This window comes from Lathyrus oleraceus, chromosome 4, assembly GCF_024323335.1.
Source record: "Lathyrus oleraceus cultivar Zhongwan6 chromosome 4, CAAS_Psat_ZW6_1.0, whole genome shotgun sequence".
NCBI classification, from domain to species: Eukaryota; Viridiplantae; Streptophyta; class Magnoliopsida; order Fabales; family Fabaceae; genus Lathyrus; species Lathyrus oleraceus.
The window spans coordinates 130,971,160-130,988,401 of record NC_066582.1 but is presented as its reverse complement, the minus strand read 5'-3'; positions in this window follow the sequence as shown (position 1 = coordinate 130,988,401).

The following is a 17,242-nucleotide window of genomic DNA, read 5'->3' as shown; positions in this document are numbered from 1 at the left end:
CTGAAGCTGCAATATACAACCTCATTGGCCTATTCCTAACAGGAGGGGCCAGTACTGAAGGCTTAGTCAAATACTCCTTAATTTTGTCAAAAGCCTCTTGGTGCTCTTCTTGCCACTTAAAATCCTCATTCTTCAGTCGCAGGAGTGGTGAAAAAGCTTTAGTTTTACCACTTAAATTGGATATAAATCTTCTAAGAAAATTTATCTTGCCCAATAAAGATTGCAGTTCCTTTTTGGTCGTCAGAGGCTTGACGTCCATAATGGCTTTTGTTTTGCTTTGGTTTACTTCAATACCTTTTTTATGCACCACAAATCCAAGGAAATCACCCGCCTGCATACAAAAAGCACATTTTAATGGATTCATTTTCAATCCATATTTTCTAATTCTTAAAAAGGCCTTTCGGAGATGTTCGACATGAGTAAGTCGACCATTTGATTTTATCACAATATCATCAATGTATACTTGCATGAAATCTTCAATAAAATCATGGAACACTGAGTTCATTACCCTCTGATATGTCGCTCCGGCATTTTTCAGGCCGAATGGCATGATAACCCACTCATATGTACCTAAGGCTCCTGGGCATCGAAATGTCGTCTTCGGCACATCTTCCTCTTGTAGTCTGTATAAACTTGCTTTTGAGGAGCCTTTCTATCTCTGCTTTTATTTTTACCATGATATATGATGCGAAACGCCTAGGCGTCTGCTTTACTGGCTTTCTTCCAGCTTTTATTGGCAGTTTTAGCTCTACCAAATCCCTACTTAAACCAGGCATTTCGTTATAATCCCAAGCAAAACAATCTTTAAATTCTTTAAGTAAAGATATTACCTCAGATTTTAACTCTTTGTCGATGTTAGCGCTGATATATGTTGGCCTTTTGTCGCCATTTTCGCCAAGGTCGACTTCTTCTAAGGGGTCTTGTGGTCGCATTTTTTCTGGCGCCTTTGGATCTTTTTCAAACCTTAAAGGTTCATCGTCATAAATGCAGTCCAAACGTTGCATGTTGACGTTTCCTTTAGCCACAGTTGACTTATCTAGAAGCTATGGCTCAATAGCCAAGATATCTTCTTTCTTTAAAACATAGGCTTTGACAGCCATGTTTTCTCCAACCTCTAGGGCCGATTTTATTTTGTTCTCGGGAACGTATGCCGAAATCCTTTTTAGAGCTTCTAGCTCAGACATCATCAGTGACATCCCCCCAGCCTGTCGGTCGGATATCTACATAGGATGGTTCCTCTAAACGTTCCACATCCCAAAGGAAGCCATGAGTTTCATGCAAAGTTATAGAAACAAAAGCTTCACTCAGATTAGCATGCACATCCTCAGCTGGTAAACAAGGAGAAATGTTAGCCAACTTTCTCTCGAATTCCTTTTTGCCGACATTGTTCACGTCAGCCATGAAGTAGCCTTGATCAGCCTCAATGTTTTTGACCACTCCATCTTCTCTCCAAATTACCAATCTCTGATGTGCTGAAGATTGTACCGCTCCGACACCATGGAGCCATTCTCTGCCGACTAGCAAATTGTAACTTGGCTTGACATCTATTACCATGAATAATGTTGGCCTAGTGATTGAGCCGACAGTAACGTTCACCATGATCACACCCATGGTGCTTTTTGTTTTGCCCCCGTAGTCAGATAAGACTACGTTGTTAGATCTAACATCAGTATCATACTTGCCAATTTTCTTCAAAATATGGTGTGGCATGATGTAAACAGTAGCGCCACAATCTACCAACACTTTGTTGATAGTCACACCTTCCACTTTAGCCCTGATCAACAGAGGTTTCAGGTGACTCTTCATAGTCATTGTGGGTCTCCTAAAAATTGCTTCTTGGCTCTCAACAGAACCATCATTCAGCACAAAGTAACATCTTGGCTTATGTAACGCCATTTCTTCAGCGTCGACATCGTCTACCGAATCCTTCACCTCAGTAACACAATTGTATTCTTCAGGTAGAATTGACACCATGTTGACTAAGATATCCAAATTTGCTTCTGATTCTGAAATGGAGTCATCAGCAACCTCATCAGAACACTTTTCACTTGGTCGACGGACATACTCCCTGATCCGTTCTTTAGCTGCAGTGTCGACCCTCACAACAACTTTCTTTCAAGAATTAGCCCCATTAGCCATGCCTTTTCCATCCATTTCCCTAGCAGCCTCTCTTTCAGCCTACTTGTGACGTTGAAAACATCTCCATTGAGTTCTGGACATGGGGTTCTTCCCCAAATAATTTTCAGAAACATGAGTCCTTTTCTCAGACTTGAACTCACGCCTGTAGTTGATTGCTAAACCTCCGATGGTAGCAGCAACACCTTGTGGGGTTTCTTGTTTTCCTTGAGGCTTGATCCAGGTGCCTCTAGGAGCACTTGCCAATGGTACAAAGCTTCTAGGCCTTGCTTGAGGATTTTCCACAGCTTTCCTTGGGATCCTTTCATTCTGGCGTACTCTGTTCAGCCCACTTCCTTTGCCTTTTCCCAATTGTAGTTTTTGGAAATTTTCAGCAGCAACTTTGTCGGTGACAATGCCACATCTAGGGCATAAGCAGACTTGTGAACCCTTATTCTTGCAGCGATACATGAAATCTACCAAATCTTCATCAACCCTTGGATAGGCTTCAGCTATATCGACATCTGGGCTTTCACCAGTTTCCTCTAGCATGTCGGTCTTATCATATTTAGTGATCTCGACCATGTTGATCTCGATTAGCTCAACGAATAGAGCTTCCTCCTAGTGGAGAGGGTCAGCGTCGATCTTCATTTTGCGGCCAGCAAATTTCAGCCTGCCTTCTTGAATTACTTTCTAAACCAGATCCCTGAAAGGATAACAATTAGAGGTATTATGACCAAGATAATTATGATACTTACAAAATCCTCTTTTCTGTCTTTGTTATGATGGTGGTATTTTAGTACCAGGTGCCACTACCATTTGACCATCTTTAACTAACAAATCAAAAATTTCCTCACACTTTGTCACATCAAATGTATAAGTTTTTTAAGGGAATTTTGGATTGTTTTCAACAGGATTTTTCCCTTGTGCGGGAAGTAATAACCGACACTCGTAAGCAGATCCTGGCTTTAACTCAGGCACGTCAATTTCTAATTCAGTCGATGAGGCATGATTGGCCTCATAGATTGGATCTGTCGCATCATAATCGATGAATGCTATTTTTTCCTTCTTAGCCTTACTGTGTCTAACCTTTTCTAACCTCAGCCGTTCGAGATGCCGAACTCTATCAGCCAATTGTGACATACTCTTTACAAAGGTTGGGTCTATTTTCTTCCTAATGGAATAATCTAACCCCTCAGCAGCCATTTGAACAAGTTCATGTTCCGGTACTTGCGTAAAGCACCTGGCCTTTAATGATCTAAATCTATTCAGATAATCGTCAATACTCTCAGCAAACCTTCTCTTAATGCTAGACAATTCTGCCAAACTGATTTTGGAGTGTCCTTCGTTAAATTGTTCATGGAACCTCTTTTCTAACTTGGCCCACGAATCAATCGAACTTGGGGCCAAAGAAGTGAACCATGTGAAGGCAGCCTTAGTTAAAGAGGAAGGAAAGCTTTTTACTCTCAAACACTCATTATGAGCCAAATCTCCTGACTTTGTTAAATATCTGGCAACATTTTCTATTGTCGACTCACCAGATTCTCCCCCAAACTTTGTGTATTTAGGCACCTTCATTCCTTTAGGTGCCTCGGTTTGGAGAATAAATTCAGCCAATGGGGAAGCATATAGTGGCCTTTGCAATGTGGCACTCATACCATTCCTAGCCATAATCCTTTCGACAATAGTTATCAAATTATTTTCTACTGCTAAGTCTTCTTGCCGATGTTGATCGATAATTTGATCAGCATCCTGATGTCGGTTAACTAACACCATCTGGTTACGTCCTGCTACTCCTGACTCAACGCCTTGATTTTGTCGGGGTCTAAGGATTTGTCCCTCATGGACTGTCTCAACTTCTGCTACCCCTATCTCTACTTGAACAGGCATGGTTTACCTAACCACTTGTGACATCTGTCGAGCCGGTGCCCCCATGAAGTTACACAAGCGTGTCAATTGATTAGCCACCTGCCTATTTGTTTCAGCAGATTCCTGTATCACAGGATTAAAAACTGTACCCATTTGATTAGTTAACATATTAACCAACTCATGATTACTATCATCCATTTTTTGCCTCAACGCCGCTATTGAAGTATTCGACAGCGGCATGGTTCTATCCTGAGTATTATTCCTATTCTGAGCATTGCCCCCTTGCGCTAATCCTTGTAAGGAGGGACTCGTATTTTGAGCGTGGTCTGAAAACAATGATGCACTTGATGTTGACTGATATCCTGGCATTAAGGAATACAGCATTCCATAAAGAGGATCTGTGGTTCCAAAGCGAGGCACATAAGGTCTGAACATTGTTATCTTTGATCCTGAACCTCCTGGTGGAGGTAAAGGAATTGATGCTCCAAACGCACCCGTAGTCGACATCGTTGAGGCTGCACTTGTCATCGGAGGCAAAGTTGCAACCTGTGAAATTACTGTTTCTGTAGTGGATAAAGTCCCTTGTGGCACTTCATCCGTATTGGAGTTTGACATTTTCACAGTTTCTTGTGGCCTACTATATAGTTTGCCACTTCTAAGTTTCATGCAATTGCGTAACTACACTAGCACCGGTCCCACTGGGCGTGCCATTTTGTTTACTGTGGAAATTGGTAAATAACCGCTGGTCCTCCCTAAGCCTTAAAACTAAGGGTTACTTGCAGGATCGACTAGTTGATCCTAAGACATGTGCTAATGTAACAGGGTGACTCGTTCAATTCGACGGAATATTAACTTTGTGAGAAACGGCTTCTGACAAAGTATTGAACAAGCAAAGGTTTTTCCACATGAAATGATGATGTTATAGACTATGGGTGACTCGTGACCGACAACACTATAACATTCAAAAGACATACACAACGAACACGCTTTTGGTAAATTCTATTATCGTAATAGAATTAGTGTCGACAGCATAGACGACAACGTAAAATGATAATTCAAACGTATATGAAATTAAAATAAAGTGTTCAACGGGAACAATTGAAAAATAAGGAAGTTGCGTTGAAGTAAATGCGGTGATTCACGTACATAATGAACTAAAGAAACTGTCTACAAGCAAAACTACTCAAAAAATAACTGTCTGTAGATAGACGTCATGCCACACGATCTAAAAACTGCTCCATATTTTGGCGCTTGTTCTCCTTGTAACTGCTAGTTATTTTGAATTTCAAACTTATCTCACTCAGGTATTTATGTCTGTGACGGTGTATTCGTCGCTATATGATCTATCGATTAAATCATAAGCTAAGAGATACGTTGAAAATTTCGAGTCGCCACCGCACTTTTATTTATCCAAAGGATTGGCTAAAAAGCGAACAAAAGCCTAAGAAGTTTTACACGTAGAAAACTAATAAAAAGATCAGAGAGTCTGGGTAAGGGGTAAATTACGCAATGGGAAGGTGTTAGGCACCCACTACGTCCTAGGTACTCCTAGGGAGCCCTTTTCACACTTGTTGTAAAAGATTATTATTTGTTATGACATAAAGGTTGTGCAAACATGATTAGGATGATGAGAAAGAATATACAATTTTATTATTTTTGTGTTATTGGGTTTGAACGGATGAACCCGCTGCCTACGTACCTTCCATCAAAGGTAAGGATCAAAACGCCGTAGTTCGGCTAAAAGATTTCCAAAAGTTGGTGGATTCAGTTTTAAACACAAGCACTGAGGCTTTTCATTATCAATGGGAGAACACTCGACCAAAAACAACATCCACCATGCGAGGATAGCTTCGACGTACTAGAGGGGTTAGCCCTGTTTTCAGTACGGAAGTCTTACTGTCGACTCACTAAGGATAGGCAAGATTTACATCAACCACAATGATAATTGAAACCTATGGCTAATGTGAAAAGATTAACAATGGACAGAGCCAAAACAAGTGAATGAGTGAAGTTAATTGATTGTGATTATGAAAATGAAGTCAAAGTATGATTAAGATTGATTCAAGGAAGTATTATGAAATGAAGTTTGAAAAAAGTCAAGGACTTGGGTCCAGGTTTTTAGTCAGAAAACATGAAGAAGTTTGCACAACATTTATGTCAAGTTTGAAAAGTAGAGTGTGAAAAGGTTTAGGACATAATGAATGATGAATGGATGAAGATGGATTATAACTTCTTAGAAGGTTCACTTCTTGAAATCATATGGGAGATGATTCAAGTGTGTCCTTTGGAATAGCAATTAATAATAACAAACAAACAAAGCAAGCAAAAGCGGATATCGGATGCCAATCACTGGTCTTATACCAATCTCCTAAAACAGAATGGGATGTCAGATGCCACTCAATGGTCTTACACTAATCTCCACAGGCAAAGAAATAAAAGCGGATACCGGATACCAATAGATGGATTTACACCAGTCTCCTAAAACAGAATAGGATATCAGAAGCCACTCAATGGTCTTATACTAATCTCCACAGAAGAAAACAAAAATGAAACATGGAAATCAACTGCCAATCTATCTGGACTTAGGTTAACTCCACAGTATGGTCCTAGGAAATCCAATGCCACATCACTGGGACTTACAATGGATCCTCACATACACGAACAAAAGCAACAATATGATCACAGGAATGCAAATGCCAACTTACAGGGACTTATAATTGCAACCTCTCATACAAACAGATAAAACAAACTATGATCACAGGAAAGCAGATGCCAACTTACAGGGGCTTATAACTGCAACCTCACATACAAATCAAACGAATCAAATTATGATCACAGGACAGCAGATGCCAACTTACAGGGACTTATAACTGTATCCTCACATACAAACAGATAAACAGAAGATATGAGTGACCAATGAGGTCTTACACTCTATCCTTCCATATCATAGGAGCAAATGCCAAAGCAATGGACTTACAATTGTCCTCAATGGGCAAACAACAATAACAAAAGTCACACAGACAAATGGTATGATCATGCACTAATGGCAATTGATGATGATGATAAATGCATAACATACAAGCAAACAGGTGCATATGAAGCAATCAATCAATCAATGAATATCAAACAGCACACTCTATAGCCAAAACAGGGGGGCTCACACAAGAGGGTTTGACTTTGAAAGTCCACTGTAATAGGTAAAGTCGCTCTTAACCTTGCCATTGAGGGGCTAAGGTGAAGCAGATGAATAGGAGATGAGGGGTGTGCCTCATTGCTTCTATCTCAGATCAGAGAGAGCATCAAATAATAGAAAGTGGGGGAGTTCAGAAAGATGGAACTCTTTCCCCATTATTGACTCGATTAGATCTTGGGTTTTTATCTCAATGCTTCAACCATGTAATGGGAGCAAAGAGATGACACACTGAATAGTGGGGGATAGATTGCTTATCCCTACCTTCCACCAATTGCCTTACTTGAAGGACTTTTCCTGCTTGGGACAAATATAATTAAACAAAGGCATTGCCTCTTAAGGAGGACTTCAGACAGTTTGCTCGGTCAAATAACAGACCGGGTCTCCAGACTACATGAAGAAGAAGTATTTATACCTCAAACCAAATGCTTAAAAAGCAAAGCAAGCAAGTTCAGAGAACTTGAGCAACTAAAGTACCTGCAAAAGTCAAACCAATTAGTAAACAGCTCAACAGTCAAAATCAAAAGGAAATAACCCAATAGTCAACCACAGAGGGACCAATTGTGCAAGGCACAAAGACTCAAGTTACATGAGTCAACCTACAAAACAAGTGTTAGCACATGAAACAATCAAACTAAAACACATTTGAGTGATCCTCAAGGCATTGGTGCTTAACCTGAAACAGATGAACTCAACATGAGCTTAGAAGACCACTAGGACTAGCCTAGGGTCAAAGATGAAAGAAAAAGTCAAGGCAGCAAGGAAAAGTCAACCCAAACCAAGTCTAAACATTCAAGAAGCATTCTCAATTGGATTCATAATAAAATCATGCATCAAGGTCATTTTGTAAACCAAAGAAGTCAAAACATGGCAAGAGGAAGCACAAATAGGTCAACAGCAAGACTTCATCCAAAAGTCAACTCAAACAATCTCAAAAATCATGAAATAAATCACACTCAATCCTAACATCTAGCATGGTAGACATGTCAAATTTCATGGCATTTGGATGAGAGGAAGGCAGTCAAGTAAAATCATGAAGTCAAACCAAATTCAAGTAAGCATGGTGAAAGTCAACAAGCATGGGTCAACTTCAAAAAATCATATCAATTTGAAAACAGAAGAGAAATGAATGAGATTAACACCAATGCAAAGCTTGAGATGTCTAGTTATCACATATGAAATTTCATGGTCATACAATAAGATTTGAGAATTTCACAAAAGATTTGGCAACATGTAGCACAAAAAGTCAACAAATGACTAAGCATGGAAGAGAATTCACAATCAAATGGAAAACAGCATGATTAATTCCAAGAAAATTCATACACAAACTAGACATGTGATAGATGATTCATGCAAAATTTGGGATCATTTGGAGGCCAGGAAGCATGTGAACAAAAATTGGGAAAATGCATATAATTCATGTAGCATCAAATGTAACACATGACTTCAAAAAATCATAACTCTCAATCCACAAATGATAAATGCACAAACTTTATATGGAAATGAAGGTCAATGTGTCTAGTTTCACCACAAAAAATTTCAGGCTCATTGGATGCATCATGACAATTTCACAAAAGGAATGGCTCAATGTATCATTTATGCATACATGTTGAGAAAACAATTATCATTAAAAATCCAGCCAATGGAAAATTAATTAAAATTCACAATAAAATACTAGACATCTTTGTGATCATCATGCAAAAAATTTCAAGATTTTTGGAGTTGAAATGGATGAGAAATTAATTGTTGAAGATGAGGAAATAATTGGATGCAATATGAACAAATGGCATGGCAAAGTGGTCAACATGGGGTCAACGGATGGCATACTGGTAATTTTGCGCCTCACTAATTGAAACGACGTCGTTTCAGGGCGCCCCAGGAAATGTTCTCATTGGCTGTTGCCAATGGAACAGTAAACATGGCCAATGGTTGTTCATGGTTCTGGGTTTCTAAAACCCTAGGGTTTTACAGCATTCATGGCATATGGTGTAGTAACCTTCATGCAACCTCATGCACCAAATCAACACGGCTCATGCAAGTTTGGACAAACCTAGGGTTTCTAGCTACAGGGTTCAGCAATAGCAGCATGCATTCATCATCATTTATCAACCATGAACAAAATAAACATACCAGCATCAATGTTCATGCAATAACTAATATCATATAACATCAACCAACAACAAAGCAAATATTAATCATGGAAAAAAAAAAAAAAAAAAAATATCTGGACAGGGCAGGTTTAACAGCAGCATATCATCATCTCCAACATTCATCAGTCAATCATCAACATGAACAACAACATTTAACACATGATCGTGGCCATGAAACCTCATCAACTAACAGCAAAACCAACATAACCAAGGGAATTTTTCTGGACAGAGTTAGGGTTCAATACAACAGTGCATTCATCATTCAATGTTCATCATCAACAACAGCAAGCAAATAGCATAGCAGTAACAAATGATCATGCAGATACCAATAACAACAGCGGGGCATTAATGTTCATACAACAAAACAATATCAAACAAGAACATTCATGCGAATTTCTGGAAACATTGCTAGGGTTCTAACAGCATCATGAACATCAACCAACAACACAACACACTTAATCATGGGAAAAATCTGGGCAGGGTGTCGGGTTTCAAACAGCAGCAACATAAAAACTCAACATCATCATGAACTCAAAAAAATCGAAATGTCCAGAAATCTAAATCATGCATACCAATAGCATCAACATACTTCAAGCATCACAAATATATCATCACTTTTCATTAAATCATTGTAGACAAGCCAAATCGAAGGAAAACACATTTGGTCATGAAAATGAAAGTTCATACTTCTCCATCATGAGAGCACCATTTTAAATGAAACAAAGTGCATTGAAACCAGCATATAAGGACCTTTCATAAACACATTATGGCATGGTAAAAGGAGGAGGTCGATTATCTTACCTGTTTTGAGGAAATTCGTGATGCAGTACTGTTTTGGTAGTATAAGCCTGAAACAGATGAAGATGATGGTCCCAAATGATTGATGCTTGAAGTTCTTTAGCTCACTGATGCTTGGAAACCCTCAACACTCGATTTGTCATGTTTGTATATTTGGAAAAACAGAACTCAAGATGATTTTCAGCTGGTAAATGTTGCTGCAGCAGGGTTCTAGATGGTGACTAGGTCATGGGATAGACAAAGGCTGCTCGAGTTTTTGGAGGGTTTGGCCAAAAGAAGTCAGTCGAGCCAGAATGGGAAATGAGAGAATGTGTATATTTCTGTGATGGTTGCTGTGTCTAGGGTTTCCAAATGTCAGAAAAATGCACTTTATATTGTCTGTTTTAAATTGGTTTAAGAAATGGTAAGTTGGTTTAGCTCTAATGGAATCATTTGCATTTTTGCTAATTGGCATAAAAGTGAGTATGGGAGGGTGCAAGCTGGTCGAATGGGCTGGGTACAGGCTGCCAAAGGCCATTCCAAATGCTGTTTGTGGTCTGCTTGTGAAATGCTGTACTTGATTTGCTCTTTTCACACCATTTGCAAAAAATAACAACTTGTGCAACTTTGGTCAAAATGAGGTGGAATGGTGGTATGAACATGGTTTAGGAATTGGAACAAGTCACAAATATGATTTAAAACATTTCCCAATTGGCCAAATCAAGAAAAAGTCAAAGAATCAAAAAGTCAAAGTTTGGTCAAACTTGGTTTTTTAATGAAATAGGTCCAAAAATGCCATTTTGAATGGTAGGGTTTTGATGAATGAAATTTATATTTTGGAAAGAGGATGAAAAATGTGGTTTGTAGGAAAAAACCCCACCAAATTTGGCCTTATGGTTTGAAAGATATGGCTTGTTGAAGTTCAAAAATTGGTGAAAATGATTTGATCATATCTTGACAACCACACATGGGATTTGGGTGTTCTTGGACTTTTTGAAAATGGGAGAACAAGATCTTCAACTTTCATGTTGGGCAAAAATTCATTTGAAGCTTGTATCATGATGTAAGTTTAAGATCAAGAAGTTTCCATTTTTGGCAGTTGAAATTACAGGTCCACTTTCTATTTCTGGAAAATTTCTGATTTGACTTGATTTTCTTCCATGATGAAGTTTGACATGATAGATGAGGCTTGTACAAGCATGAATGAACTCCTTCAGATCAAATCTATCCATCAAATCTTTGATTAAATCCACAGTTGACCAAGTTTGACTTTTCTAGGGTTTTGCACTGACTGAACCTCTTCTGATGAATTCCAAACCCTAATTCCTTGAGGACTTGACTTCAAATGATGTCCCAAGTTATGAACCTTTGATTATTGATCATGGTGCCCAAATTCTGCAAGAATGGCCACCATCCACTGCTTTGACTGACTGTTGACTGTCTTTGACCTAATTGCTTCATCTGCAATCAACAAGGTTAGAATGACAATATTTTTGTACTTTTTGGTTAGTAAACATATGAAAAGCAAGAATAAACAAATGCAAAGTATGCTTGGTGATCAAGAAATAACCCACAAGGCAACCTACCCACTAGGAGGGGACAAAGGCATGCAATGATCCTTGAGGCCATGATATGATATGTTATGGGCCATGAGGGATCTTAGGGCCAAAATTGGGGTCCTACAGATGCCCCTATTTAAGGTCATTCTAGCCGGAGAAGTGAAGTTTAGAAATCTTCATCTCGACGCGGTAGAATGGGCTTAAATAACAGTAATGAGACAAATTTTGGTCCCTAAGAGACCTCATGATGCAAATGTATGCATGCAAAAGACACAAACTCTGTGGGGAATATGATTCACACAGAAGAAAAGACGATCCATCGGAGTAGTACACTCACCAGGAACAGAGACTCTATCAAGACTCTATGGGGATAATAAAAGAAAAAGAAATGTGTGAACAATACACGACTCCAAACTGGGGAAGATAAAACTGACACAACGTGAACAAGACACGACTCTGATTAGAAAAAAAACAGAAAACAGACTGGAGAACTCACTGGGGAGTGAAGGACTCACACTGGGAAGAGAATTCCAAATGGAAAATAAATCCATTGGAAAGACACAAGCTGACTCCTGAGGAGAAGCAAAAGAAAACTCCACTGGGGAAGTAACAAAGCAAATGAGATGTTACCAGGCATACGGGTAACAAACTCAGGAAAATCTGACTCCACAGGGGGACCGAGGTCATAATAGGGAGCAGAAAGGAGGGAACACCAAGGATACCGGTTACTGGGTATATAATAGGTGACCGACCAAAGCGTGAATTGGATTTCACTTCCAAAACACTCATCATCCTGAAGAGAGCTAGAAAAGCAGACTTGTTTATAGGATGGACATTCAATTCCATAAGGAAAATGAATCTTACTCTGAGGGGAAAACAATCAAAAGATTGACTCGAGAGTGAACGAGATATAATATCCATTACCGTCAGAACGTGGATAGAATACTCAGATGAGACATATTATTCATTACCGGCAGACCGTGAATAATATACTCGAAAGGGAAAATTATCCTGAACCGGTTACTGGGTTGTTTATAGGATAAAATCCGAAGACGTGAATTGGTTTTCACTTCCAAAACACTCATCATCCTGAAGAAAGCTAGAAAAGCAGACTTGTTTAAAGGATGGGCAAAAAAGCGTGAATTGGTGTGTGTTCCAAGACACTCATCATCCGAAAGAAAGCTAGAACAGCAGACTTGTTTAAAGGATGGACATTCGATTCTACAAAGAATGCGAATCTTGCTCAGCTGGGGAAAATCAACAAAGGATTCCAACTAAAGAGCGCATGAGATATATTATTCATTACCGGCAGACCGTGAATAATATACTCGCATGGAAGATTATCCTGAACCGGTTACTGGGTTGTTTAAGGATAAAAATCCGAAAAGAAAGGCATCAGGATACCAGAATAGGTATATAATGATGACCAATCAAAAGGAGCAACAGACATTACCAACAAAAGGGTAAATGAAAGGCGATCTGCTGAGGATAAATTGCAAGCACCCGGCAATTATCGACAGGGACTAGCTGGGGATGCATTGATGAACAATCAATGATCCGGGGAACAAATCACGAGCATACGGTGAAAAGACCCACTGGGGATAAAATTGCTAGCATACGGCAATTATCCACAAAAGACTTGCTAGGGATATAAGTGCTGATCTGAGCAACTTATACAAGCAAAGGAAAATCATCATCAAATACTGAATGAAGATAACCACAAAAATCAGGGTTTACATCTACCGAATACGGGGTAGAAGACCAAAAACTCCGCGTGGGGATAGAACAAACCACAAATCCGCACCGGAAATCAGGATAGGGTTTATAACAAACCACAAACTGCTGAAGAGCAGGGAAAAAGGATTTTACAACTACCGGGTAGTAGGTAGAAAACCAAAAACTCTGGCTGGAGAATAAAAGGTGTATAACCACAAATTCTGTCAAGAAAGCCAGGAAAAGTAGGACTTACAACTGCTGGTTTGTAGGCAGAGGCCCAAAAACATTCCGCTGGGGAACAACCCACTGGGAAGCACAAGATATCTGACAAATAGCCAATTCGGGAATGATCCGAAAAGACAGACTGAATAAAGACACGTCCTAATGAGGATGTAACTCAAATAGGAAAATCCATCCCAATACATGTGTTGGGAGGAAACGGAAGAAACCGTCATCCACGAGGATATATCTCAGTGGGGAACTGCAGAAGGAAAGACAACATTTTCTGCTTATGGGGTTGACTCTATATGGAGAGATTTTGACACCCGACATCTGCTTAGGGAGATCTGTAAAGAGATCTATATCACCATAGCAGGAGACACGACAAACAAAAGATATATGGCGAGAAATGCAACATGAATATCTGAATGTTTATGAATATGCATGAATATGCGTGATTTATGTTTGATGAATGCTGACAAAACAGACAATTCTAACACAAACAGGTTCAAGAACCAAACGTCCGGTATTATACTTCCAGGGGGAAAAAACCAGCTGGAGAGCCAATCTGCGGCGATCTACATGCTGTAAAGCAAAGATCTGCAGGTACTGCTGAAGAAGCAGAGAATCAAAGATATCAGGAAACAACCCAATCAGGGTACAGAAAGTCACAACGGGCATAACAGCCACCAAGACAAATCTGTAGGGGAACAAGAGAAGTCCCAAAGTATCTGCAGGGGATCCCAGTGTCAACTGAGAAACAAAAAGGTGCACTAGCACGAACTGCTGTAGAAGCAAATCCACACAACTCCGCTGGGGGAGAATCCACTGAGGGAGAATGATATCATCCAAATAGAATCTAACTGCATAAGCAACTCTATTGGGGAAAACTGTCAGCTACTCTCTTGGGAACAAACCACTGAGGGAGGACAGATCAAACAAGTATATTCTGCGACGAACCGCTCCACTTGGGGAGAATATACAGCAAACTGATCACGACAAGTAGATTCTGCAATATAAGCCACTCTACTGAGGATCACAAACAGTCAGGAAATCAATCCGTTCACTGGAGGCCAAAGCCATCATCCGACCATATTGGGGATTGAAAGAGTATTCAACAGGCGAAACTGCCACAACAAACACTCTGCAGACTAAGCTGAGGAAAAGATGATTGAAATACTGGGATACCAACCCAATCAACCACGGAGTAGGAAAATAAATCCTGCTCTGCTGGAGAGAATAACTCTGATGGAGAGATAGCAAAACTTCCGCAGACGACTTCGCCGGGGAAAAGGTAAAGTACCGTGTATCAAACCACTGACCTACCAAGTCTTCAAAAAGAAAACAAACGTGCTGAGGAAACAGACAAATCCTGCTGGCACACTGCATGGGGAAAAGCGGTAACAACTCCACTTGCAACTCTGGTGGGGATGTTAATAACAGCTCTACTCGCGACTCCGAGGGGAGTATCAATCAACAGCTATACTCATGACTATGCTGAGGAGACAAATGAAGTCTGGGGCATACGACCCACTGGAGAAAGTGACGGGGCACCAGGATGACAAACCATCAACCACCGAAACTTCTATAAGGAAACACCCATGCTAGGGGAAAACTGCTGCTGGAGAGTACGAAGTCTTCAACAACACATCACTTGCGACTGTACTGGGGAACAACCCCAACAACAACTTTGTTTGAGGAACAACCTCAACAAAGATCTGAAGAAAGAAGATACCACCAAACCAGGAATATGAACACATGTCTTACCTGTTGGGAATCATGCCACCCTCGGGAGAGCACTGAGATATTCTTGAGTATCCTTTCAATCTTGTGAATGTTCACTTTGTTTAAAACAAAAAATTTTGAAAAATTTGATTTGTTTAAAACAATGACATTTTATCAATTTAAAACATGCAAAACATTTGTTGAATTGAAACAAATAAGAGTGCAAATAATTGGATAAAAAGCTCAAATTGATTTGATGGAATGGTAGTCTGCAAATGGCAAGACTCCATAGATCTATACAAATTTGAAATCAGTGATGTATATTGGAAGAGGGCTACATTGAACATAATGATCCTTTCTCTACCAATTTGAATCTCGATGTATCCGAAGCTTCGGTTGACGACGAGTCGAGAATCTTCTGACGAAATGACGACTGATGAACCAGAAAGTCTTGTCAGGATGCAGTTACTTGCCAAATCCCTTATTTTTGCCTAGATTGCCCCAGGGTGAGGTACTCAATCTAGCGGGATGCAAATATATTCTTTTTTTTCAAGTCTCTAATTTTTGCCTGGATTACCCTTGCGGGTTCTCCACCGAGACGCTCATTTTTGCCTAAGCCGCCCTTTCGGGTTTTCAACTTAGCGAGCAATTCTGTTTTTCATTCTTTTTTCATTTGCATATACTTTTTTCAGGCAAAGTATCTTTTGACTGCATCTGAATTCACAGGACGAGTGAAATCCTCCCCATCCATTGTTGTAAGCATCAAAGCACCGCCTGAAAAGGCTCTCTTAACAACATATGGACCCTCGTAGTTTGGAGTCCACTTGCCCCTGGAATCGGGAGCGAAAGACAAAACTTTCTTGAGCACAAGGTCACCTTCTCGGAACACGCGAGGCTTGACCTTCTTGTCGAATGCTTTCTTCATTCTCTGCTGATACAACTGACCATGGCACATGGCAGTTAAACGCTTCTCTTCGATCAAATTCAGTTGGTCATAACGACTCTGAATCCATTCAGCATCAGTCAACTAGGGACTTGAGGGTATACTTTTTCTTTTTTTCCTTCGGAAAATTTTTTTTTGAAAAAATTTTTTTCCTGGTTTTTTGATTTTTTTTTTTCTTTTCACCCTCTTTTTTTTTTTTTTTTTTTATTGATTTTTTTGTTTTTTTTTTTTTTTAATCCCCAGTTTGACTGTTTTGCTGATTCTCATGATACAGCTGAATGAGCTTCTTTTGTGCTCAAGAAGGCGGGTAATCTCGTCAGGAATCCCCTTCAACATCATCTTCCTCTGCCTCAGATACAAGGACTTCAAGATTGGGAGATGGCGTTGGATCATTATGTTCAATGGGTTTAGAAATCCCTGCATAATGATTCTGGATAATGAAAAGCTTTTGAATTTTTAAACAAGCAAATCATTTATGCAGATGAAAAAGCTGTTTTCTTGTTTTTCAGGGTTTTTTGTGATCACTGATTTCATGTAGAAAAGCAAAAAGTGAAAACAAATGGAAAAACAAATGTTTGACAATGCATTAATTGAATGAAAACATCATTGTATTAAATGCTGCCAACAATGTCATCACTTCTCCTTTTGGCATGGGAGAAGGGTTTTAAACAAGGTGAACAAATCACGCTGACTTATGAATGACCGTAGGAACATCCACAGCGACCCAATTGTGGCAGACACCACCAGGAATGACAAAATTGTTCTCATCTTCTGCATCTTCTTCCAAGATAGCAGCAGCCTCTTCTTCAGGTTGATCGGCATGGATGAAACCTCCACTCTTGAACGAACCTTGCTCATTAAGTGCCCCAGAACAGTAGCCAATGCCAGCCCGGGATTGGTTAACTAGGAATAAATCCATCAACAGGAATAAATCCATTAAAAGCACTAAGGCTGGCAAAATCCTCTCTGAAGTTCACAA